General features: G+C 36.9%; 1 protein-coding gene and 1 pseudogene across 5 annotated transcripts in view; one reads left to right on the forward strand and one right to left on the reverse strand.

The window, feature by feature from the left end:
* Nucleotides 1–25,330, reverse strand: part of ANKS1B (ankyrin repeat and sterile alpha motif domain containing 1B) — a 1,091,613-nt gene that overhangs the window by 538,532 nt on the left and 527,751 nt on the right. The window lies entirely within an intron of this gene.
* Nucleotides 11,971–13,186, forward strand: LOC118547086 (elongation factor 1-alpha 1 pseudogene; annotated as a pseudogene).

Below are 25,330 nucleotides of genomic sequence, written 5' to 3' on the forward strand. Positions count from 1 at the left end.
GAAAACTACTTGAAAGAATTAGTGGTAAGAGTAACCAGTGCTCACAGGGGGCAAGAATAATGTCTGTTTCCATCAGTCAGATTAAAATTAGGTAGAGCAAACAGAAGGATCTTGCTTAGTAGTAGAGAATAATTAGCCTTAGATGTAGTACTGCTATGTTCTGACTTAATATAATCAAAAAGTAATATCCAAAAGGATCAAACTGTTTCCAAGTAATTTAACTGCACCCAGAAAAAGCTTAAGAATATTTTTGGAATAGAAAATCATCCAGCATCAAACAAGGAAAGATTCACAATGTCTGGCATCTGATAAAAAAAATTACCAGGCATTAAAATGAGCAGGAAATATGACCTTATGAGGAGATAAATTAATCAATCAAAACTGACCCAAAACTGACAGATGTCAGAACTAGCACACGAGAAGATTAAAATATTAAAGCATCCTATATGAACTCCATTCCATATATTTAAAAAATTAAGTAGAGACCTGAAAGATGTGTATACACTCACACACACACACACACACACACACACACACACACACCCCTTCAAACTTCTAGATATAGAACTCAAAGTCTGAGATGAAAAATACATTAGATAGGGTATAGGGAAAAATAGACATTGCAGAAGAAAATACTAGTAAACTTGAAGACATAGGAATTGAAACTACCCAAAATAAAACACAGAAAGGACAGAATAAATATCTGAAGAAATAATGGCTAAAATTTTTCCAAATTTGATGAAAACTATTCTTATTTTTTATGTAACATTATGTTGCCAAAATTTTTCTTGGTTCCTACATATCATGTGAAAACATGGTTCTTAAAGATTATAAAATATTCCCTCCTGTGGATATTTTATGATTTATCTAGTCCTTTAATTTTGTTTGCACATTTTTATTTATTGTAATTTTTCATTATTATAAATGATGATATATTTAACCTTTTTCTCCACAAATATTGATTTGCATCTGATCCTTGATATACATTCTCTAAAGTGAATTCACTCAATAAAAGGCTCTGCATACATTTTAGTTTCTTTTTTTTTTTTTAAAGATTTTATTTATTTATTTGACAGAGAGAGACACAGCAAGAGAGGGAACACAAGCAGGGGGAGTGTGAGAGGGAGAAGCAGGCTTCCCACTGAAAGAGAGCCTGATGTGGGGCCGATCCCAGGACCCCGGGATCATGACCTGAGCCGAAGGCAGACGCTTAACGACTGAGCCACCCAGGCGCCCCTACATTTTAGGTTCTTAATATATACTTTAAAGCAGTTTTTCAGAAAGATTATAAATATAGTATATATATATTTTAAATTATAGTATATTTACCACATTATAGCCAGTAGATGTCATTATAAGAGAAAAAAGGTATCAATGAAAAAAGTGAGAGAAATTTAGTTACTTTTATAGGAAAAGAATATAAGCCCTTTAAAATCTGCATTTCTAGTACTATTAATAGTTTAAATATGTTTCATGTTCATAGTAAAAGCTAGTTCATGTCTTTGGCAATTTTTCTATTAGTTTTAAGTGTTTTTCTTAGATCAGTTTGTATGAACTCTTTATATGTTAAGGATATAACCCTTTATCATATTTGTGATGAACATTTTTCAAATATTTGTCTAAGCCTCCATTTATACTTCACATAATTTCCAGAGTTATCACCTTAGTTATCACCCACATTAGGGCCCATGGGTGGCTCGGTCAGTTAAACCTCTGCCTTGGGCTCAGGTCCTGATCCCATGGTTCTGGGATGGAGCCCTGCAGTTGGGCTCCCTGCTCAGTGGGGACTCTGCTTCTCCTCCCTCTGCCCCTCCCCTTGCTTGTGCTTTCTCGCTGTCTCTCAAATAAATAAAATCTTTAAAAAATGCTTTCACATTTATCATTGTTCATAAGTCCTAAGCTTATGCTTACTTCTCCTTTAAACTGGTATTGGTATTTTGGTTGTAGAATAACCTAAGAATCAAGGTGCATTCCTTTCATTTATAAGAGAATCCTGCTCTATTTAACCTCTCAGCTTACCTTATCTAAGAAATGTCTTTCACCTCATAGGAGAATTAAATGTAGTTAAGATTCAATCTAATGGCTAACTACTAGGGGAAAACCTGTGGTATGGCTGAATGGAAGGGAATTTTCCTTCACACGGAGACCTATCAGTTACACTTGTACCTATTCTTGTAAAAGTTAATGCTTTATTTCTAAAATATGTCTATTGGAGATCTAATTAAATTCTGTTAGATTTATTCAATACCCATATCCAGTAAACAATGGTAATGGAAAGATTTCTGGCCTGAATGCCAGGAAACGCAGTTTCGATGTGGCTCTCTCACCTTCCAGAACTCCACTTCCTCCCCAGCTATAAAACGGGAGCCAACTCAATGAGCTTTAGAATTCATTTCGGCTCTGAAATTCTACAACTTATGATTGTTTTCAAGATAGCATTTTCCCCCAAAGAATTATCTTCTGAGATTGTGTGTATCTATTTTAGAAAGGCTGGGAGTGGGGAGGGGTCAATTTTTAATGGCTGCAGATGTTTTACAAATGTTAAAGATACATTGTGCTGATCGCTGAGTTTGAAATCTCCAGCAAGTAAATGCATATTTACAAGTTTCCAGCATGTCATATGGTGAATCTGGTCTTTCATGCTTCAAGATGCTAAAAAGAAACCTATGCCTCCTTTGAAGTCAGTGGAAGTTCTAAACTCAGCTAAAGCACGTGCCAGTTTAATACCAATAGAAAAATCAGGCCAATTTTCATCCCATCAGTGCAAAATTAATCAAACAACTCTATTTTTAAATGGCACATAAGCCATTTAACTTTATATTGCTCAGTACTAACTAGCATTAACTTAGTATTAACTTAGGATCTAGGTTATATTTCCTAGATTAAGGGGAATGTTAAAGTGTATGACTTAGATTTCAAATACATTATTCTTATGAATTTGAATGTGATTATGTAAACAATGTATTGATGGATCCACTGGATTTTTTGGGGGGGGGAAGCTTTATAATCATTTAACTTTCTTCCAAATAATAAAATTTTATAATCTCACATTTATAAATTCTACAATTAAACTAAACTATAATCACATATATGCTTGTGTTTGTGTGTGTTTCTGACAATAATGGCTTATAATTTAAGGTGTAAAATGGTTTTATAAGATGTTCATGGTTTCCTGAATAGAATCTGAAACCTCTGGATTTATTTAATTTCTCAAAGAAAGAGACAATGCTATCATATGGAGCTAGATATTACTGAAAAAGTCAACTAGTAGCAGTAAATGTCAAAATTCACCTTAAAATGGCATCTCTAATTATAAATTGACACTAGCAAAGCATTGGCGGTTTTCATGATATTACATGCATTCGCAAGCTCCTGCAACTGCCAGCCAAATCTCCAGTTTCTCTCCACATTTGCTTTTCCTTTATGACATTTACTTTGATCAGTCAACAGTAAGAATTCTGGTGTTCTCCTAAGCCACCCTACAGTTTAAAATCCTGACTACTTCATGTTCTTCTGATGGTGGGGTGGGGAGAGCAGCAAGTCTTTCAGAATGAGATCTGTGCTTATCAATCAAAGCAGCCACACCTGGGAAATTGGCTTCTGCAGAGGTGAAGTTGGTTCATATACTGGGAAAGGAAAAGCTGTTTCTGATTAAAATGGCGGCAAAACAATTCAGGCAGCTGGAGGGCCTTCTGAAAACTGAAAAGATTGGATTTCCAGGGTTTGGACAATGAAGCAGAGAGAACTTAAGTTTATGAAAAGCAAATAGGAGAACAGCTTCAGGTTAGTTTAAAAATGGAGCCTGGGGAGATCTTATACAGAGAAAATCATGCAGGCTGAATCATAGTGGGGGAATGAATGAAGGAAAAGCCTGACTCTCAGAGATACAGTGATAGAGAAATAAAGAAAATAAAGATAAAACCCCAGGCTTTAGCACAACCTCCCAAAAAGTCTGCCTGGATATGTTCACAGCTGGGTAAACCCTGTGGCACCACTAAGTAGTCTTCCCCTTGTTGAGTTCTTTCTGCTACTTGTCCCTCCTCTGAACCTCTCATGTGAAATCCCTTCCCCTGGTGTCATCTATAGTTTTGTTATTCAAAGTGTGGTCTGAGGACCAGCAGCACTGGCATCTCCTAATGGATTCTGCCTTAGAAATGTAGAATCGTGGTCCCCCAACTCAGATCTACTGAAACAGAGTACCATTTTTTCCAAGATCTGGAAGTGATTTGTAAGCATACTGAAGTTTGAGGAGCACTGCTCTATAATATACACAGTGTGCTGTTTTTGCAAGAGAGACTTTATTATTGCCTGTAAAGATGGCATAAAGATTATAAGTATCCATTATTTATTTGCTCAACAGATATTCATAAAGCACAACGGGCATACCACAGGGCCCTATTCTCAAGGAGTTAGCACTTTGCTGCTATTTGTTGAACTCTATTCGGTTCTCGGCATTGTGTGCTGTCCTAGGGTTGCAAAAGTAAATAGGACATGGTCCCTGCCCTTAATGAGGTGGTAGACATGTTAGGAAATGGTTAATGAAAAAGACATACTACAGTTTTAATGATAATAAGAGGCACTTGGCACTGGGGTTACAGGAGAGAGTAGTGGATGTCTGTGAGGAAGGTGGTCATTAAGTTTTATAGAAATGTAAAGGCTTTTTACAAAGAAGGTGAGCTTGGAGCTCCAGTGGCGCAATCGGTTAGCGCGCGGTACTTATACGACAAAGAAGGTGAGCTTGAGCTGAATCTTGGAAAAAATAATAAGGTTTTTTTTTTTTCTTTTCTTTTTTCCAGGTGGACCATGGGGCACTGAAGGCAGGAGGATGGTAGGAGTAGGAAGAGTGTACAAGGCAGAAGGAACAACTTTAACAAAGGCTTCAGGGCAAGAAAGAGGTTGGCCTATTCAGTTTTAAGTAGCTCCATACGACTGGGTTATAGGTTTGGAACAGGATAAATTAGGGTCTGGTGGTCAGAGGAAAGGCTGGAGAGCTTGACATGAGCCAGATTTAGAGGGTCCTATAGACTAATAACATTAAAGTTGATCCTACAAAGCAGCTCTATAGAAAGTCACTGAAGGGTTTTCAGTTACGTAGTAACAGGATCATGCTGGTGTTTTTAGAAACACCACTCTGGAGGATGTTTGGAGAATGATGGATTAGACATGTTGGTTGTAGCATAAAGTACATGGAGGCTCTTAACTCTAGGAAACAAACTGAGGGTTGCTGGAAGGGAGGGGTGTGGGGGAGATGGGGTAACTGGGCAATGGGCATTAAGGAGGGCACTTGATGGAAGGAGCACTGGATGTTATATGTAACTGATGAGTTTCTACCTTGGAAACTAATAATATACTATATGTTAATTAAATTGAATTTAAATTTTAAAAAAGTACATGGAGAAAAGTAATGGCAGACAAGGCTGGACAGGTAAGTTTGGCTCCAGATCACAGAAAATATGACTGCCATATTTTGTGCTTAAAAGGCAGCAGGGAGCCACTGAACTGTTCTAAGCGGTAGAATGCTTTAGATAGGGAACAGACTGAAGGCTAAAGGCCAGTTAGAAGGTTACTGCAATAATTGAGGCAAGAGGTAATAAGAATCTGTTGATTCCAAGAATAGAAACAGAAGCAGGTGCATAATTATAAGCACAGTTTCATTACTCATTTTAGGATGGCACAATTTTATACATAAATCAGATCTTTAATATGTCTCCATTTTTGCATCCTAATATAGCCTTTACTTTTGCACTGATCACTGGGTGAGATGCTTTGAAAGTTCTTTGGGTCACCAATCAAAAAGCTCTTGTTGTCTAAGCTCTAGGTCCATAGCTCAGCTCTAAATGGGAATTGCACACTCCAAAGTCACCCAAACTCAGAACTGAAATCTTGTTACAGAACTGTTCCCTATTTGCTTCTTTTTGTTGTTTCCCAGCCCTGATTATGTTTCTAGGGAGGCTTCTTGGTTATTCCTTATTCACTGTCAAGAAAATGTCCTTCCCTCATCTAAGTTCCAGCCCCTTTCTACTCCCACTGTTTTATTTTACACCTCAGAATCACTGATTCCACTAGACTACAGAGAGATCAAAATCACCTTTCCAGTTCCCAGCTTCTTTAAAACAGTATGAGTTGTGGGGAAGGTACAACTCGATCATACTTAATAAACCCCAACCACTGCCAGACTTAGTCTTCATATGATTTGGGGCTATGGAGCTTTTTGCTGGTGTTAGATATTCTGAATTCCTTCAGAAAGTTTTTACAAGTATTTCAGTTTCACAGTATAGAATATTTAAAACCTAGGTCAAACGTCATGCTTGGCCTGACTTCCAAAATATAGAATTTCAAATGGCCACTTTCTCCCTTAAAAATATATATGTATTTTTTAAAAGATAGGATGAAGTACTATATTCTATTTCCCATCTATCGATTTTCTCCATGTGACAATTTGCCCTCTGGCGTGATGGTTCTATTCTTTTTAATTCAAGACCAAACAGGCTTAGAGAATGATTAGAAACATTCATACTGTAATATTAACACTTATAAAATCCCACTGTTCTTATCTGAGCTTTTCATTTTTGCTAAGATGCTTCGCCAGAATGGAAGCTGCCCACACAATACTTGTATGAAAATTATACTTGCTCAATAATATTCATATCTCCACCCACTTTTGAGTGGAACAGAACAAGCATTACGATACACATGTGCACATTTGCATGAAAATGTACCATACACAAATTCAGGTTTGCATGCCCAATTTCAAATATATATCCCCATAGAAATGCACATTAGAAAAAGCATAAATTCTCAGTGTCCAGACATTTTCCTCCCCAGATGGCATTTTTTTTTTCCCTAAAAGGGAAAGATAATGATAGCCTTAATTTATGTAGTACTTTTTTCCATTCTCCTTTCTCTACAAGAAATAGAAGTGTGCTGTTTTATGGGAAACTTTAAAAAAGCATAAATTCTTTTTTCCTTAACATATAGATCATAGTTAGTGTCCTAGAAGACTGGTTCTTTAGGCAAATTCTAGAATAAAGTGGAATTTGTCAATGTATTTTCTCTTTTATGATAGTCTTTCCTTTTCTTAAAGTTAGCCCGATTCCTTGCCAGCTCCATAGCTCACGACCTCCCTCGTAGAGATCTCCCAGACTATTCTTGCCATTCCCCATCCCAAAGTATGAAAAGTTTAATTTACAAAAAAGAAGCTCGCATATTCCTGTGCAATCCTCACAATAGTCTTGTAATTTTATAAGCTAAGAGAGTACATATTGTTACACCCATTTCACTAAATGTTATTTTTCACTTCCTTTTTACTCTTTACCTCTTATAGTTATGTTGTTTCTTATTAATAATTTCTTGCTTTTTCTAAATGAATTTTTTAATCTCTTCAAGCTTTTAAAAATATCTGTTAGGAGGTGCCTGGGTGGCTCAGTCGTTAAGCGTCTGCCTTGGCTCAGGTCATGATCTCAGGGTCCTGGGATCGAGCCCCGCATCAGGCTCCCTGCTCAGCGGGAAGCCTGCTTCTCCCTCTCCTTCTCCCCCTGCTTGTGTTCCCTCTCTTGCTGTGTCTCTCTCTGTCAAATAAACAAAATAAAATAAAATAAAATAAAATAAAATAAAATAAAAATCTGTTAGAATGTGTTCCATGACATTAATTTATCTGAAATGAATCAGAATTGGGTGGTTTTTGTTGGCTGTACTTCTTAGTTTTATGTGATTTTTTTGTTTACTTTTGAATTTTGGTTTTCAGGCACCCATTCTCCTGCTCCCTGTTTTTCCCCAAACCCTGACTTTTAAGAGTAAGATTGGATCTCATCTCCAGTTTTGCACAGAACACTTTTCATCCCTCTGCCATACAGAAACTAGATCGGAGTCAGAGTCCCCAGTCCTAAAGTCTGTGTACTACTTGGATTTCTATTCCATTTATGGTTCACTGAAATGTTTACCTGGTTTTTGAACTTGGCCTTGTCTTTTTGATATTTAGTCGTATACTTTATTACTCGTTGGTATGTACTGTGAACTTACAGGGCCATCTTGACAAGAAGTTTGTGGTATTATCATTTTATACATAGAAGTGAACTAATAAAGACTTATTACCTCACCCCAAATGGCAAACCTAACCAGTGGTACCATCTGGCCTGCAATTCAAATCTTTCATTTGGCGCTGATAATAAAAATTTATTTCATTTTAGAGAGAGCTGCTCTCAATGAACTGCTGACCAGCTAGGGTAAAGCAAGAAAGTACATGACTTAGAGTCAGAAGACCTACATTCAAATTCTGACTAGGCCAATTATTAGTATCTCTTGCCTTTTGTTTGCATATTGTATAATGGCAATATTACTAAATTCCTAACAAGGTTGTCATGAGATTAGTGCCTATGAGAACTTTTTTTTTTTTTTATTTTGTTAGATAACATATAGTGCAATATTGGTTTCTGGAGTAGAATTCAGTGATTCATCACTTACATACAACACCCAGTGCTCATCACAAGTTCCCTCCTTAATACCCATCATCCATCTAGCCCATTCCCCACCTTCCTCCCTCCGTCAATCCTCAGTTTGTTCTCAATCATTAAGAGTCACTTATGGCTTGTTTCCCTCTCTTCTTTTTTTTCTTTCCCCCTTCCCATATGTTCATCTGTTTTCTTTCTTAAATTCCACATATGAGTGAGATCGTATGGTATTTGTCTTTCTCTGACTTATTTCACTTAGCATAATACACTCTAGCTCTATCCATGTTGTTGTAAATGGCAAGATTTCATTCTTTTTGATGGTTGAATAATATTTCATTGGATATATATACCTCATCTTCTTTATCCATTCATGGACATTTGGGTTCTCTCCATAGTTTGGCTATTGTTGATAATGTTGCTATAAACATCGGGGTGCATGTACCCCTTTGAATCTGTATTTTTGTATCCTTTGGATAAATACCTAGTAGTGCAATTGCTGGATTGTAGGGTAGTTCTATTTTTAACTTTTTGAGGAACCTCCAAAATGTTCTTCAGAGTGGCTGCACCAGTTTGCATTCCCAACAGTGCAAGAGGGTTCCCCTTACTCCACATCCTCGCCAACATCTATTCTTCCCTGTGTTGTTAATTTTAGCCATTCCAACAGGTGTGAGGTGGTATCTCATCATGGTTTTGATTTGTATGTCCCTGATGATGAGTGATGTTGAGCATCTTTTCATGGGTCTGTTAGCCATCTGATGTATTCTTTGGTAAAGTGTCTATTCATGTCGTATGCCCATTTCTTGACTGGATTATTCATTTTTTGGGTGTTGAGTTGGTAAGTTCTTTATAGATTTTGGATACTAACTCTTTATCAGATATGTCATTTGTAAATATCTTTTCCTATTCCATAGGCTGCTTTTAGTTTTATTGTTTCCTTTCCTGTGCAGAAGCTTTTTAGCTTGATGAATAAGAGTCACTTATAGTGACTCTTTAAGAGTCACTTATGGCTTGTTTCCCTCTCTTCTTTTTTTTCTTTCCCCCTTCCCATATGTTCATCTGTTTTCTTTCTTAAATTCCACATATGAGTGAGATCGTATGGTATTTGTCTTTATTGACAAATAGAACTACCCTACAATCCAGCAATTGCACTACTAGGTATTTATCCAAAGGATACAAAAATACAGATTCAAAGGGGTACATGCACCCCGATGTTTATAGCAACATTATCAACAATAGCCAAACTATGGAGAGAACCCAAATGTCCATAGCCAAACTATGGAGAGAACTCCCAATAGTTCATTTTTGCTTTTGTTTCCCTTGTCTCTGGCAATGTGGCTAATAAGAAGTTGCTATGGCTGAGGTCAAAGAGATTTCTGCCTGTGTTCTCCCCTAGGATTTTGATGGTTTCCTATCTCATATTCAGGTCTTTCATCCATTGTGAATTTATTTTTGTGTATGGTGTAAGAAAGTGGTCCAGTTTCATTATTCTGCATGTTGCTGTCCAGTTTTCCCAGCACCATTTGAGAAGAGACTTTTTTCCATTAGATATTCTTTCCTGTTTTGTTGATGATTAGTTGACCATATAGAGAACTTTTTGTTTTGTTTTAAAGATTTCACCTATTTATTTTGACAGAGAGACAGCAAGAGAGGGAACCCAAGCAGGGGGAGTGGGAGAGGGAGAAGCAGGCTTCCCGCTGAGCAGAGAGCCCGATGTGGGGCTCGATCCCAGGACCCCAGGATCATGACCTGAGCCGAAGGCAGATGGCCAATGACTGAGCCACCCAGGCACCTCTAGAGAACTTTTTTTAAAAATGAAAGGACAATACAAATGTAGACAGATTAATAGCTAAAAGACTTGTCTTTTTAAAGATATGTAAGTAATATGTGTTTATTTCTGAGAAATCATAAAATATGGATGAATATGAAGAAAAAATAACACAACTAAGCTGTGTATTCTTCCAGATTTATTTCTATCTATATTTATATTTTTAAAGTAGCAACTTAATTAAGTGCTTGTCAAATTTTACCTACACCCATATATACCTGTAACCAATCAAGAAACTCACTCCTCAAGGAATTTGGGGAAGGGTATTGATACCAAATCAGAGAAAGTAATATTAATGTAGTATTGGATTGACTTAGTTTGATTCTTTACATTCAGATTCCAAGGACAAAGCTTCCATTTATATTTAACCTTTTCAACAAACTATTAGTTTGACTAGATCTTCCAGATTTCATTATTGTAGACTACAAAATCCCATTTAGCTATTTGAAACAGAAATGAATTTATTGTAGGAATTAAGTAACTCATAGAATCTTTGTGGGGCTAGAAAATCAAGCTTGGAGTTTCACAATCAGAAACAAGGCACCCAGGGTTAAAGCCAACAGAAGAAATACCCACTATTCACACTACTTGGCCATCCTAGAAGACCTGCTCATTGGTGTCACCCATGAGGATCAGCACCTAACCTAGATTTAAGACATTCTACTGGAACTGTCCCAGAAGAACCATATGTCTCTACCACTACGCTTGTCACATGTGGCCACCGCCTTCTCATCTCCCTTCTGCCTCTAACTTTCTCCGTGGACCCAAGTTCCAAGTGGAACTTATCTTCAAGGAGATCTAGAAATGAAGTTTTTTGTGTTTTGGGTTTTTCAGGCTCTATGGTAGGAAGGTAAGATATAATGGAACTGGAATTGGTAAGGAGTAAAGCCAACTACACTATCTGCCACAGATTGGTACTATAATTTCCCCCATTTTATAGATGAGGAAATTGGGCCTTAGGTAGATTATGTTCTTTGCTTAATGATAAACAGTTTGTATGGAAGGAAGGCCAGGAGTTTTCAACTTCAGCATTCTGATCCAACATATGCTTTCCTAGCCACTATGATGTTTAATAATTACATGTTTACATGACTTCTTCCCTAATAGGGTATGAGTTCCTGAGGAACAAGGATTCTTTCTGACTCAGTATTTTTCAGAGTCAAACACTGGGTGTCATTATTCCTTCAGTCATTCAACAACTTCTTATTGAATAGCTACTATGTTCTAGGCACTCTTCTAGGGACTTAGGAACATGGGGTGAGCAAAACAGGTATGGTTCCTGAACTCAGGAAGAGTGTTTAGTAGGACAGAGTCATTAGATAAAAAATTACACAGTAATTAAACACAACTTAAATTACATGTAATATGGCAGAAAGATATGTGAAAATAAGAGAATGTTTAAATGGGGGAATTTAAGCTAAATTTGGAAGTCAGACAAAGAAAGTTTTCTCTACTTTTTCACAATGGGTTTGCCACCAGAAGACAGGTGTCATGAAAACCACCACTCAATCTAAACCAAAATGGGAAAGGAAAAGACTCACATCAACATTGTCATCATTGGACACATAGATTCGGGCAAGTCTACTACTGGTCTGGTCATCTACTGGTCATCTGATCTAAAATGTGGTGGGATTGACAAAAGAACTATCGAAAAATTTGAGAAGGAGGCTCCTGAGATGGGAAAGGGCTCCTTCAAGTATGCCTGGGTCTTGGATAAACAAAGCTGAACGTGAATGTGGTATCACCATTGATATCTCCCTTTAGAAATTTGAGACCAGCAAGTATTATGTGACCATCACTGATGCCCCAGGACACAGAGACTTTATCAAAAACATGATTACAGGCACATCTCAGGCTGACTGTGCTGTCCTGATTGTTGCTGCTGGTGTTGGTGACTTTGAAGCCAGTATCTCCAAGAATTGGCAGACCCGTGAGCATGCCCTTCTGGCTTACACACTGGGTGTAAAACAACTAATTGTTGGTGTTAACAAAATGGATTCCACTGAGCCACTCTACAGCCAGAAGAGATATGAGGAAATCGTTAAGGAAGTTAGCACCTACATTAAGAAAATTGGCTACAACCTTGACACAGTAGTATTTGTGCCAATTTCTGGTTGGAATGGTGACAACATGCTGGAGCCAAGTGCTAACATGCCTTGGTTCAAGAGATGGAAAGTCACCTGTAAAGATGGGAATGCCAGTGGAAACACACTGCTTGAAGCTCTGGATTGCAATCTGCCACCAACTCGTCCAACTGACAAGCCCTTTTGTCTGCCTCTCCAGGACATCTATAAAATTGGTGGTATTGGTACTGTCCCTGTGGGCCGAGTGGAGACTGGTATTCTTAAACCTGGCATGGTGGTCACCTTTGCTCTCCAGTCAATGTTACAACTGAAGTAAAGTCTGTTGAAATGCACCAGGAAGCTTTGAGTGAGGCTCATCCTGGGGACAATGTGGGCTTCAATGTCAAGAATGTATCTGTCAAAGATGTTCATCAGGGCAATGTGCTGGTGACAGCAAAAATGACCCACCAATGGAAGCAGCTAGATTCACGGCTCAGGTGATTATCCTGAACCATCCAGGCCAAATCAGTGCTGGATTTGCACCTGTGCTGGATTGTCACACAGCTCACATTGCTTGCAAGTTTGCTGAGCTGAAGGAGAAGATAGATCGTCGTTCTGGAAAAAAGCTGGAAGATGGTCCCAAGTTCCTGAAATCTGGTGATGCTGCCATTGTTGATATGGTTCCTGGCAAGCCTATGTGTGTTGAGAGCTTCTCTGACTATCCTTCTCTGGGCCATTTTGCTGTTTGTGACACGAGACAGACATTGCTGGGGGTGTCATCAAAGCAGTGGACAAGAAGGCAGCTGGAGCTGGCAAGGTCACCAAGTCTGCCCAGAAAGCTCAGAGGCTAAATGAATATTATCCCCAATACCTGCCACCCCAGTCTTAATCAGTGGTGGAAGAATGGTCTCAGAACTGTTTGTGTCAATTGGCCATTTAAGTTTAATAGTAAAGGACTGGTTAATGATAACAATGCATCATAAAACCTTCAGAAGGAAAGGAGAATGTTTTGTGGACCATTTGTTTGTGTGTGTGTGTGTGTGTGCGTGTGTGTGGCAGTTTTAAGTTATTCGTTTTTAAAATGAGTACTTTTTAATGGAAACAACTTGACCAAAAATCTGTCACAGAATTTTGAGACCCATTAGAACAAAAGTTTAATGAGAAAAAAAAAGTTTTCTCTAAGGAAATGGCTTGAATTATAGAGACTTGTAAGATGGGTAGGTATCAGTCAGAGTAAGGGAAAGGTTGGGGCAGAGAGTACTGTAAACACATGGAATAAATACAGTATGAGAAGCCTTTGAGGTTGAAAGGAGGTTAGGGTATTGAAAGAAGGCCAGTATGCCTGAAATATAGACAATAAGGAAGAGACTGACTTGGGATAAGTCTAAAGGGACAGGAACTCATTAAATGTTCACTGAATGAATGAATGTGTGCATGTACCATTGGGGGTATCTGTAAAGCCTTCTAAGTTTACTTTTTACACTGACATTCTATGATTCCACAAGAGTCAGTAAATCTCTGCATTTTTAGAAAAGGAAAAGTGAAGCTAGAGTGGTAAACTGCCCTAAACTTATTAGAATATACTGATAGTCCACCTTAACACTTTAGAATTAATCACTTTTGTGGATGCTGTGGATTCTACAAGGAGAAAAGTAGAATGGACCCAATTATCTAATACCTGAAAGTGAAATGGTAAAACTAACAGAATAATTTAGTTAAATAAAATGAAGCAGATAGTTTCTTTCTTCTCCTTTTCATTCATAATTGCTTTAAAATGGATGGTTTATTTCTCTATTATTTGAAGTTTGTTATCATAGACATATACTCGAACCTCGAACAATGTCCTTGACATTTATGAAAAAGCCTTAAAGTTACTCTTCCTTTTCTCATCTGCTTCTCTTCCAGGTCAATGAACAAGGCATAAGGCCTCTAGTTGTAAGGTTAATCCCTTTATCTGTCCTCTGAATCTCATTGCCTTCTGCCCATTCTGGATTTCACTTACTCAATTTTATCACTCTCTTCTCAGCATCTGCAACATTTTCCTCTAACCTAGTTCAAAAGAACATAGGTCTCAGCATATAATCATGTTCAATTCTCTCTCATGGTAAAAATAGACAAAAGCAAATAATAAAATAGCTCCTCAAATATGTCTCCCTTGATCTATAATCCTTGTTTTCTCTTTTCCTTCACATCCAAGATTTTTAAAGATCAGTTGCTGTTTACTGGCATCCCTCAACTGCACTGTGACTTCTGCTCCTATGTTCCAATGGAACTGCCTCTGAAAGTATCACCAGTGACCTCTTTGTTGCCATACCTAGTGGGCACTTTCCAGGTCTTTTGGGGTTGACCTCTAGGCAGCATTGGATACTATTAACCAGCTTCCAGAAGCTGATGGCACGAGGAGGAACAAGCCAGGTTCCCAGACTCACCACATGGAAGGGTATCCACCTTACACTCAATCGAACTATTGTGTGTGCAAGAAATAAACTTATGTTGTATTAAGCCACTAGGATTTATGGACTGTTATAGCACCTAGCATTATTTACCCTGACAAAAGTATGATTATTATTAGCTATTCCTGATCTGGTCTCCCTGACTAGCCTCAACTGTCATCATTCTCCCTATGAACTCAATGCCCCAGCTACACAAAACACTTTACATGCATATATGTGTATATGCTATTTTTAATTCCTTTCTCCATATTATCTGTTGACACACTTATCCTTTTAGCCTTACTTATAGCATCTGAGAAAGTTTCCCTGTTCCTGACAAACATACTTATTCCCACTACACCTCATATACCCCTGTTATGGATTAACTAACTGTTTATGTCTCTCCAAAATTCATATATTGAAACCTATTCCCCCAATATTTGGAGGTAGAGCCTTTGGGAGGTGTTTAAGTCATGAGGGTGGAATCTTCATGAGTAAAATTAGTGCCCTTATAATAAAGATCCCAGAGAGCTCCTTCACCCCTTCTGCCATGTGAGGACACAGTACGGATACTGCCATCTAGGGGCGCCTCGGTGGCTCGGTCAGTTGAGCTTCCGACTCTTGGTTTCAGCTCAAGTCATGATCTCAGGTCATGGGATTGAGCCCTGGTCTGGCTCTGCACTCAGCATGGAGTCAGTTTGAGATTCTCTCCCTCCCTCCCCTCCTGCCCTTCCCCCTGCTCATGCTCTCTCTTTTTCTCTCTCAAATAAATAAATAAATAAATAAAATCTTAAAAAAAAAAAAAAAGACTGCCATCTATGAACCAGGAAAAGGACCCTCACCAGACACAAAATCTGCTGGCATCTTGATCTTGGACTTCTCAGCCTCTAGCACTGTGAGAAAAAAACATTTGTTTATAAGCCCTCTCAACTTATATTTTTATAGCAGCCTGAGCTAAGACATCCCTCTGTTGTAGCACTCATAACGTTCTGAGGGCAGACACCATGTATTTTCAGCTGTGTTCTCACTGCCTATAGCATTGTCTGCCAGTTGATAAGAGGTTCTCAGGTTTGTGGAATACAGGAATTATAAGAATTGCAGGTATGCTTTGTTAAACAAGGTTCAAACGATAAATACTGGACCCATAAATGAAATTTTATATGAACATTAGATTCTGGCAAAGAAAAAAAACATTTGTGGTTTTATATTTTATTTTCCTTAAACCCTAGGTATTTAAGATGTATAACTTTCTAAAAAATAAACTCTTACCTACCACTGGTTTTAAAGATTAATTTGGGCAACAACCACATGATTATATATCCTTTGTATCTAATTTTCTTAGAGGTGATTTTCTATGCACAAAATAATATTTGCATATGATCAGTCACATTTTTTGTATTCCAAATGTATTAATATTTTAATTAGCTATAAGCAATAGAAAAGAGATTTATCTAGTCTGCTCTGGAAGTGCTAATATGATTTTAAAAAACAACTAAGAACACTAATTTTGTTGTCAATTTCATATCCTTATAATTACCCCTTAAATAGGCAGCACTTTTCTCATTGTAATCACTGCTGTTTTCAAATGGCTTAAAAAGAAGAAAAGCATTTAAGCTAATTCTTAGAAAAGGTAAAACTGCTTATTTTGACATTTGTTGGCTATGGACCATGTCCTTTCCATTTCTGAAAAAGACAACCTGGAAACTTCTGTGTTAAGAACAAATAATTTTAATAACTTTAGAGGTATCTAAAAATGGAACCACTTTTAGGTGTCAGATAAGATGATCTTAATTCATCTTCTCTCAAAGGTACTGGCCAGTAACACTGGGTGGGGTATTATCAAATTGTTACTGTTATCAATGGCTCAACAAAGCAGTCTAAAGAGTCAGATGGGTAAAATCTAGGGACCTGAGGAATAACTCTTTTCTTCAACCCCAGCCTTCTCTAAGCTGGACACTTGATAACAGGATGAAATGTAGGCTACTTCTTTTAGAAGAGGTCATATTAATTGGAAGGGAGACAAAACAGTTTAGCAAGTGGGTTGTAATGCAAGAAATAGCTTGGTGGAACAATGGAAAGTGATGTTAGTACAGTTAGAGGTTCAAGTTGCTAAATATATATAAAGGGAACAGAAGAATATAAAGATTCCAAAGTGTCAGAAGGAATCATGGAACTTGAAGAGTAAAAAAGACTTTAAAGAGATAGCATTTTAGCTCAACTCTTTCATTTTAAAGAGGAGGAAAGTGACCTTTAAAAAGGTTAAATCACTTGACCAGGGTGCACAGAGAGTTAGTGAAAATAGTGTCTGTGGGTTCCTATGGTGGGGATGAGGAAGAACATATAAGGGAAGAAAGGAAATGGGTCTCTTTTCATTCTGATCCAAAAACGCAAATCCTTTAACAGGGTATGCAGACCTTTTTAAAAAACAACTGGCATTACCTGCAGAGCTGAACCAAATGCTACGGTTAGTACCCAGGTTAGGTCAGAAAAATGTGCTTTGTGAAATTTCTTTTTGTGTATGGATAACCTTCATAAAATTAGTTCATGCTTGCTTTTAAATTACTTCACACCTGTCTTAATCACTCGGTGGAAATGGCTTCATGAAGTCATGAGAAGTAGTGCTTAAAACAAAAGCATAAATAAGAATGAAATAAATATCAAACATTCTGGTGAATATCTGAAAGGAGAAAATCTTTACCCAGATTGTGAAATACTGAAAGACTTCAGAAAACCACATAGACTGAGTCCTGCCATAAGTACTTTCTTGCAGCCACTAATAATTCTGCTTTGTCTTTAATGAACGTGATGAGACTCACTTTTTTATTTCCATTATCTCCTATAATCTGTGTTGCATGTAATATAAAAGGATAAATTATCAAGAACTCAAGATATCTTGGGGTGCCTGGGTGGCTCATTTGTTAAGCGTCTGCCTTTGGCTCAGGTCATGATCCCAGGGTCCTGGGGTCGAACCCCAGGTTGGGCTCCCTGCTCAGTGGGAAGCCTGCTTCTCCCTCTCCCACTCCCCCTGCTTGTGTTCTTTCTCTCACTGTCTCTCTCTCTCTCTGTCAAGTAAATAAATAAAATCTTAAAAAAAAAAAAAAAGAAAGAAATCAAGGTATCTTGAGATGCCACTCCCATCAGGCAAAAGACTCATCTAGCAATAAAAATCACACTATAACAACCTTAGAGAGATCTCACAAGTCCATTAATTATTCACTTAAAAGATTAAGCACCTAGAGATTATTTGAGTACCTCAACTATCAATGGCAATTTTTTTTTGTATATTGGTCCCCTAAACTTTTCCTGATGTACATGAAGTCTATTTCTCTTAAGAATCTAGATTTCCTTTCTAAATAATTTATAGAGTATTATAGCTATAGCAAAAGATACCCAATAATTCTTAAAAACTTACTTTCTGATACATTCATATGAAGGGTAAGTTTGACCCTGTAATTTGCTTTCTATTATAATTCAGTCTTAAATTGACTCCCACTCCCAAACAGGGGTCTTATCCTCTCAAGCCCAATGTATACAAAATGAAATCACAATACCCAAGCCTAGGTTACCTTCTCTTAACTGGAATCTTTGTTTCCCCCCGGTATAAATCTTACAAGGACCTCAGACCAATCTCATTAGAAGCAGCACAGAGTGATACAGTCTTTAGAGTCAGATATATATGGGTGAAGTGCTGATTTCACTCCATTTTACTGTGAACTCTTAGATGAATCTATCTCCCTTAAGTCTGTTTCCTTATCTGCAAAATTGAGATAATACCAGCCTCAGAAATTTATGGAGAGTAAATGCATGCATTGCCTATAAAAATCCTGGCATATGGTAGGCACAACAGTAAATGGTAGTGACTGTTACTATTATCACCTTATATTACACTGCTTTCTCATGTCACTTCATACTTGAAAACCTATGAGTCCCTCTGGCCATATAAAATTAAATGTAATCTCTTCTATTGTGCTTTTAATGCTTTCTATATTCTGGCCCAATTTCATCTTCTCTCCCAGGATTCCAGAGCATAAACCATAACTCTGGTCAGCCTAGTTTCCTTTTGATCTCTTTCATTCAGCATATCAATTCCTGGATGTTGTCCTTGTTCTTTCCCTTCACTTTTCTTGCTACGTCCTCCATCCTTATGCCAGGACCTGCCTATTCCTTAAGGTTTCAGCTCTAGTCCCATCCGTTTCCTCCATAGAACAGTCCCTTGATGACACTAGTCTGCTGCTTTCTTCTCTAGCTCCCAGGGCCAGCTCTCAAAGGAACTGGGAAAGGATGGCACTTGTCTGTAATGTACTCTCATTTTCCTTATCAAAGCCTGCTCTTCTTTCTGTGTAATCATACCACTTGAGGCATCCATCAACTAGGAGACCACTAGTTGAATACCAAAATAATTTTCTTTTCTGTTGAGGTTACTATGATTATAGTCCAATGAAAGGATGAATTTATGTTTATGTAAATTATCTTGATTTCAGCTAAGCTCCTTATTGACGTATGGGTTTCTCCTCTGCTTCATGCGATATAAAAGAAGTATCCTCAAAATGTTATGAACTGAATAGTAAATATAAGTTATATAATAGCATAATGTGATGTACTCCATCAGGAGTGTATTAATAAATGGATCTAAACAGCCAGGAAGGAAATCTTTAGTACTATCCCGCAGGGGTCTGATGTGAGCCACAGACCCTTTCCTGTTCATTAGCGATATCATGAAGTAATACAGTAATTCTCAAATGCAGATTCCTGGGTTCTACCTAGAAGACCTAATGAATCAGACACTCTTGGGTAAAGCCTAGGAAACATATAATTGTTTCTCATGTGATTTCTTATGTACTATGAAACATAAATATAACAGTGAAAACATGTGCTTCAAAATCAAAGATCTAGATTCTAAGTTTGTCTCTTTCTCTCTATGTGATGTCAAACCTCTCTGAGCCTCAATATGTCTTCATTGTGAACATTAAGTAAGGTAATATACGTATAGTGTCTGGCATATAATAGGTCCTTATCAAATAGGAACTACTCATCTCTAATCTGGATGAATTCTCAAAAGAAATGCTTATCAAATTCATGGTTGTCACAACATTGGGAAGGAGAGCTAATGCAACAAATGCCAAAATGGCCTTAAGTCCTGGATCACTGGGCCAAATGCCCACAATATTAACATGGATAAGATTATTCAGTGTATTTTGGTTACAAAGTTAATTACACAAGTAGGAGACAGGGGACCTGTGAGGTAACAACAGTTGACAGAAAAATACCCAAGAACTTGTGTTTTTGTTGACTTCAAATTGAATGAAAGGTAAGTGTATGATTCAAACAACCTGGGATAGAGAATTAAGAAGTTGGGGGGAAACCAGATAAAGACTCCACTAAAAAGGAGAACTACAGACCAATATCCCTTATGAGCATAGATGCAAAAGTCCTCAACAAAATACTAGCAAATTGAAGTCAACAGTACATTAGAAAAATCATTCACCATGATCAAGGGGGATCTATTACAGGATGCAAGCATGGTCCAATATTTGCAAATCAATCACCACTCCTAGTATAGTAGTTTCTGTATAGAAAAAACCTCAAAGGCTTTTGAACAAATAAATAATAATGTGTGATGCCAATAAAAGGTCAATATGATCTTTGGCTCTATTACCATTAGTAGCCACCAGAATGATATTTAATATTATTGTGTGCACATTTCATGCAATGTAACATGTTAACTGTTTCACATATATTTCCTTTAATTGATAAACATTTTGTCTCAAAATCTTTGTAAATAATCATTTCTTTGAATCCCAATTTTAAACCTAGGCCATATGAGGCCTAATCCAGTGGAATTTCTGCATTATCACATAACTCCCCTGAAATAAGGTAAATGTCCTTCAGGTTTCATAATTGGTAAACACAGATTAGGATAGTGCTAGAATTATTTCCTTAGTTTTTATGCAAATTTCTCTGTGTAATTCATTTCAATAATTACATCAGATCTGCATTTGCAATTTTATTTATTTATTTCTCCTGTGGCAAATTTATTCCTTAACGAACATTCAGGTTCATTCTGTTCTTTTTTAGTTGTCCTCTAAATAAAAGGTGAGCAATACTAATTTGAGAGAATCATATTCAGAATTAGATAAGCACCACTGCCCTGCAAAAAAGGAGCTCACTTTTGTTTGCTTGGCATTCTGATTTGGTGGCCTCTATATGGAGATTCAGATTTTCTTATTTGCGTATATCATTTTGTCTTCTGATAGTTTCTTCCCTTTAATACCTTGTTTGCTAATAGCTCTGCTTTCATGCTGTTTACCATTGCAGAAGGGAATATTTTCCTTAATACGTTATATTTCCTCCTTCCCTGCTTAAGAGATATTTACCCAGCTTCATCATGTACCTGCATATTTGGAATTTTATATACTTTGAGGAGACTTCTTTATATCTCCTTTTCTATATTTTAATAATTATGGTTCTTTACATCTGTGATAAACATACCCCTTGCAATATTTTATTGATATCCTTTACCTATTTTTCAGTGAAGAGAGGAAAATGAAAATTATAATAAGATTATCAAAATTCACAAAATGCAGGTGTATCAGTCATGGTCCAATCAGGAGGCAGAAACTACACAGGAAGAGTTTAATAGATAAAGAACTATAACACGATATTGGCACATTGAAGGACTGGCTAGTAAAGAGTAAGGGAACTCTAAAGAATATAGAAATAGCAGATATAAGGAGCAGCCATTAATCTAGGGCTGAGGTGGAGTGCCCAAGGAAGATGCCCCCCATACCCAAGGCTGATCCAGACCGGTCAGGAAGGGCACAGCCATGGCTCACTGAGTAACAGGCACTGAACAGGGTGCCATGCCAGAGTAAGTTGCTGAAGATCTATGCTCCAGCACTTGGAAATCTGCTCTCTAGGATGCCAGGCAAAACTGTTCATAGGAAGGTATCTTGGTGAAACTGCCCAAGGTGGGTGCTGGAATAAACTCTAGGCTTTTGGGTGCTGCTGACTACCATGCACTGCAGGAGCCTAATGCTGGAGCATCATCATACTGCAGGAGCCTGCTCAGCAAGCACTACAAAACCAGAACTCCCCTTTCTCCTATTATCTGTCTCCAGTATCCTCAACAGACAAAGCTTAACATTGTGCATGCTGGCAAAGAAAAAAATATTTAAAGGGCTTATCTCCGTTTTTGCAGAGCAGGCAATGGGATATAAATTTGCAGCTAAGAGATGATAAATTAATGCCTGGCATACCAGGCAACCTGTATCTATCAGAAATCTCAGAGGATCATCTAGTTCAATCTCCTATCTTCTAGCAGATTGATGCCTAAGCCATCTAAGACCGATGGTTGTTAATTCTGTTTAAATACACGTTCCTTTAGAACCTGTTTTGCTCTAAAAACCTAAATCAGTTAAATCTATACATGTTCACCAGTTTTTATTTTATACTAAATTTATACTAATTTGTAAACTTATACTAAAAAGTATAACAAAGAAAAATATAATAACCCACAATTTCAGAATTCAGAAAGAATTACTACTAGCATTTTAAGGTGGATATTCTTTTAGGTTTTATTTTTGCCATTCATTCATTCAATTAAAATGTATTCATTATTTATTAGTTCCAGGCACAGTGGTAATTGTTAGGTATACAGTGGTTAACCAACGAAAAAGCACCTAATCTTATCAACTCAGAATCTAGTGTGGAAAACAAATGTTAAATGAATATGTATACAGAAATGTTATTTATGAACATATAAATATGTATAATACATACATGTATGTATAATACTTCTTAATAATAAAATTGGATTCATTGTATCTATGTTGATTTGTATCCAACTTTATTTAATATTATATTTTAAATATTTCTCCTGTCACTAAAAGATTTTGGAAAGTCATTTTTTACCATGACTGAATAAAATTATATTATTTAAATATAGATTAATTTCTTTAACTTTTTTTTTCTATTGATGGATAACTTTGTAGCATTTTAAATAATGGACTCTGCATTATATCCGTCCCTGCATAGTGGTTAAGAGTGTGGGTTTAATGACATTCCTGGGTTTAAATCCTACCTCCAACATGAGCAGAGTGACCTTGAAAAAAATCACTTAATCCCTCTGTTTTCAGTAAGATTATAATAGTACCTGCTTGTCAGGTTGTTGGGAAGATAAAATAGTTACTATATTAAAAGCACCTACAACAGTCCCTATTTAACTATTTATTAACTTCACCTATTTAAATATTAGCTGTTACACTTATCATCTGTTTATGTGTCTGGATGTCTCCCGAGATGCAAGTGCTTTGTTTTGTTTACCATTATATCCCCAACATCTAACATAGTGTCCCATCCATATTGGAATTTAAAAAATACTTATCTAAGAAATTACATTTAAAAAAACTTTCCCTTTATGAACCTCATCTTAGGTTATGATAGGATGAATTCCTAAAAGTGGAATTGCTAGTTCGAAGGGTATGAACATTTTTAAGAATCTTGACATTTGCTAAATTATATTACAGAAAAGTATCAATTCCTATTCCAACTGCAGTACATGAAAAGAATACAATCCTTAGCCTGCTCTTATCAGCATTATTATAATTTATTTATTTTTCTTTTTATTAACATATAGTGTATAATTTGTTTCAGGGGTACAGGTCTGTGATTCATGAGTCTTACACAATTCACAGCACTCACCATAGCACAAACCCTTCCCAATGTCCACTGCCCAGCCCCTTCACCCCTCCCATCCCCCTCTACTCCAGCAACCCTCAATTTGTTTCCTGAGATTAAGAGTCTCTTATGGTTTGTCTCCCTCTCTGGTTTCATCTTGTAGCATTATTATAATTTAAAAATTATTCTGATTGTATTTATTTATTTATTTAAAGATTTTATTTATTTATTAGAGAGAGTGAGAGAAAGTGAGAGAGAGAGAACATGAGCAGGGGGAGAGGGAGAAGCAGACTCCCCGCTGAGCAGGGAGTCTGATGTGGGGCTCCATGCTGGGACTCCAGGATCATGACCTGAGCCAAGGGCAGACTGTTAACCGACTGAGCCATCCAGGCGCCCCTCTAATTTTAAATGTTATATTATATTCCTATGTTAATTTGTATTTATTAATTATTTAATTACTAGTGAAGTGGAATATGTTTGTCCAATTGAATATAGTCTTTGAATTGTCTATTTTTTAAATCTAATTTCCTACTAATATATGGGTATTTCTTCTTACAATTTTTAAGAACTCCTTTTTTTTTTTTAAAAGATTTTATTTATTTATTTGACAGAGAGATAGAGAGCACAAGTAGACAGAGCAGCAGGCAGAGGGAGAGGGGGAAGCAGGCTCTCTGCTGAGCAGGGAGCCCGACATGGGGCTCGATCCCAGTACCCTGGGGTAATGACCCGAGCCGAAGGCAGACGCTTAACGACTGAGCCACCCAGGTGCCCAAGAACTCCTTTTATTAAGATAGTAACCATTTGTTAAAATTTTTTATAGTGTAAACAATTGCCTCTTTACTTTCATCTGATACATTGTGGCATTCAGATGATCTTGTTTTTGTAGTCATTAACATATTGATCATTTTATTTGTGATCAACTCCACTGCTTTTGTTATGAGAAATTCTTCCCCATGTAAAAGTCAAAAACATCATCCACACTTAATTCAATGTTGTTTTGAACATAAATCTTTGAGCCAATACAATTTTAATCCTTTAACTTGTGACTATTCTGAATATTATTTGTATAGTAATTCATCCTTCTCATGGCATGTTGACATTTTCCTTATAAAATATCATGTTTTATATTTAATAAGGTCTTTGGAGTCTATCTGTTACGTTTCATGGATTTCTACAATCTACTGGTACCATAATTTTCAAAGTGGTAAGTTTAATTCATTATATTTTTATATTTAGTAGGATTTTTGAATTCTATTAAATTCCACAGATTTCTAGATTCTACTACTACCATAGTTTTTAATGTGGCAAGTTTGATTCATTCTAATATCTTGTACGAAATTCCCTAACTCCCATCATTCATGTTTGTATACATTTGTGCACCTGCCAGTGTGTGCACATTGTGCGCACACACATGCAGAGTCCACTCCATCACACTTTATTCATTCAGCAAATGCATTGGGATACCTTATATGTAGCTAGGAATTGTGCAAAATGCCATAAATAAAATAGCTGATAAAATTGACATGGTCTCTTCTCTATGGAGCTAAAAGAATGTAGGTATGAGACTAGACAAACAAGTGGGCAATTATAGGTCATCATAAAGGCCAAGTATAGGGTGCTATGAGCAGCCACTGGTCCAGACTTGGGGGAGAAAGAAAAGCTTACCAAAGAAATGAAATTACAACTAAAATCAAAAGGTTGTAAAGTGTGAAGAGGAATTAGCCTGCCAAAATGTCAACATTAGTAAAATGAAGCTGATCTTTCCACTCCTCTGTTCTTTTAAAAACTTTTCTTAAATATATTCATCCATTCATTCATTCAAGATGCTTTGATGATCCAGTTTCTTATTTTGTTTTGGAGGCTAAGAATGAAATATCCCTCTGTTAT

This window comes from Halichoerus grypus, chromosome 6 (genome assembly GCF_964656455.1).
Source record: "Halichoerus grypus chromosome 6, mHalGry1.hap1.1, whole genome shotgun sequence".
Taxonomy (NCBI): domain Eukaryota; kingdom Metazoa; phylum Chordata; class Mammalia; order Carnivora; family Phocidae; genus Halichoerus; species Halichoerus grypus.